A 2,906-nucleotide genomic window follows, 5' to 3' on the forward strand; every position below is an offset into this window, starting at 1 on the left:
CCGGTTTAAATAACAGACCCGAGAACTCTGTTTTGGATTTGGGAGGTAAACCAATCTTTAAAACGAGTGCCCAGGCATCTCCACGCCCTGCCAGGCAAGTTCCGAAATCGGCACTCTTTCCACACGAGCTCCCGCACGCTAAAGAAAGAACCGGTGCGAGCAAGGCCAGGGTCTAGAGACCCCTCCATTCCGAACCCCACCCCCTCACCCGGGCTGCGGGAACGCGAAGATTCGGATCTCCCCCCGGGTGAACAGGGTTGGGGTTCAAAGATCAAACTTCTTTGATCTTTGGGCACAAACTAGAGGAAGCTGCTAAATCACGGGGTACACTCTCGCTGCTAGGCGGCTGTGGAGAGATTCCACTGGAGCCCCAATCACACACAACAGTTCAGCACGGGCACCAAACAAGTTATTAATAAGGAGCAGATGAAGCAGCCGTTCTGCTGCCATCCGTCCAGCTCCCCCGAGGGTCACCGCTCCGACCGGGAGGCTGCCTTCTGATGTTCGGAGAAACCCGCCCCCCGTCCCACTACTCCGGCCAGGTCGGATCTGCGGGAGCCTTCCAGCAGTTTCTTCCCTGTGTCCCTCCTCTGCCTCTTTTCCAACCCGGTTTCCCCCCCCTCCCGCCCCCACCACCGGGAAGGATCCAGGGCAGGAAGCTGATTGGTCGCAGCCAGGAGAGGGAACCCAAAACACCACTAAGGGGAGATGCTGCGAGCAAGCAGTACCCAAAGACCCTCAGTGCGAGCAAGGTTTGGAGTCCGACGAACTGTTCCCCGAGTAGAGGCATCCCCAGAACCCCAGCATTCCAATTCCACTGGGGGCCCCGCTCCGCCATCCGCCCGAGACCCCCAGTCCCTGCAAAGAGGGCTTTTTACAATTTATGGTTTCGCGACCGTCCTTCCCCGCCTCCCTTTCTTCGCACACATTCATTCGCACCAAGGACACAGAGACCCTGTCTTAACCTGAAAGGGAAGCAGCCCTCAGTTCTTCAAAGAGAGGCGAGGGAAGGCGAGCGGGAGCCTCGGATCTTCTTGAGCCCGGCCCAGAGCCGAGCCGGGGAGCTCCTCCACCGCCGCCCCTCTAGGGCTGGAAGAGCTGGGGGAGCTCCGGCTCCTCACCGGCACGCACGCTCAGGGCTACGGCTTGGAGTGAGGGCGCGGGGTCTCAGGCCCCAGCCCGCGCCGCCCGGTTTTCGGGAGGTGAGTCTTTGGGAGGATCCGGCAGGGTCAGGAGATTCCGCCCTGCCATCTCTCCACCCCCAACTCCAGGCTGGATCTGGTCATCACCTCCCCATCTATCCAGCCATCCTACAAACACCACTGCATGGGAAGGTCCATATCGATCAAGTGGTTAAAGGGACTAGAGGTCATGGAGACCTGGGCTATAATCCCAACTCTGCTATCTCGCCTGTAAAATACTAGTTACGATCCAATCCTCCAATTCTGCTTTGGTTTCCTTTGCTGAAACAGACAGGACCATCGCCACCTCCTAGGGGATGATGAAATGAGGTCACGCCGCGTCAAATGTCGACCCAGGTGTTAAGCCTGTTCGTCTACCCTCTTGCTTCCCAAGCTCAGGCAGGCTCGACTTCGTCCGGCAGTGCCCCATCTCTCGGTGAGCTAGCCAAGTGTAGGACACACTTGCACCACTCCCGCAGCACCTGCATGATTCTGGGGCGCAGCCTGCGAAAGTTAACATTGCAGTTCTCCTCACCCGTCTCGGCGCCTGTGCAGACCAAGCCAGGGATGGGGTAGTGAGCCAGAATCCTCCCCCAGACAGCCAACTTGGCATTCCTGGACCTAGTACAAGGACAGCTCCCCGAGGCTGCAGAATCCCCCTAGGGAATCGCTTTGACGACATGGGTGGTTCAGCTGACACTAGAGGCCAGCGCCCATATGGGGACACTCGGCAGGTTCTAACTTTGGGCTTTCATCATGTTGTCCCTCACGATCGTTTGACCCCATTGCATAAGCGCTTTCTCCTACTCGTATTCATGCAGAGCCCAGCACAGGAACTCGGTCCGAGGCACCCTCCGGGGCTTCCTAGAAAGGGTTGCGAGAGGGGGAATTGAGAGGAGAGGCAGGTCACATGAGGGCAGGCGTTGGTAAGCAAGGATGGGAGCCTGATGTCACTTAAGGCGAACTAGAGACAGATGAGACTCACAGCGTGGAGGTGGGTCCAGGGCAAGGGAAAGCAGCTCAGTCAGGCTGCGCTCGGATGTCTACCACATCTCGTGCGCTCCCAGGAACACCGCAGTGCGCGGATGGTGAGGGACATGGGACAGAAGGAGAGTGCATCCTGTGTGTCCGGCAGCCTGGGGCAGGGCTGTGGGGTGGGCTGCGAGCCACAGAGGTGCAGTCCGCCACAGGCAAGAGCAACAGGCAGGCTGGCTGGGATGAGCGTCAGGCGTGAGACGCTGTTGCATGACGTCCGTGTTCTAGGGCCATAAGGCTGGGACAGCTGGGCGATCAACTGCGCACCTGGAATTGACACGGTAACTGAGAAGGGCAGGGAAAGAGCCCGGCTGTGTAAAGTGCAGATCTGAGCGAAGCCGTCCTGCAGCCCAGTGGAGACGGCAGGGTGAGCACCGTCCGTCCACCCCTGTCCTCCACAACCACGGTCAGGGGCCTGGGTACCCCGGAGACGTCACCTGTGTTCTCACTGGTTCTCTTCATATCTGATATGCTGACGTCTACTCCCCATCAGCAGACGACGGACGGAGCGCCTTCGCACCGACAGCGGAACTGTTCCATGTACACATGGAAGCTAGCAAAGCAAAGGCCTCATGAAAGGCTGGCCCCCATTGGCCCGATGCTCCACCCTGCTGCCCTCAACTGCACTCGGCCAGCATCCACGCCACTCTCTGTCACGGTTGTTCTGAACAGCGTCTTTGTGCAAATCAG

The sequence above is a fragment of the Ursus maritimus genome, unplaced genomic scaffold (assembly GCF_017311325.1).
Source record: "Ursus maritimus isolate PB19 unplaced genomic scaffold, ASM1731132v1 scaffold_23, whole genome shotgun sequence".
Taxonomy (NCBI): Eukaryota; Metazoa; Chordata; class Mammalia; order Carnivora; family Ursidae; genus Ursus; species Ursus maritimus.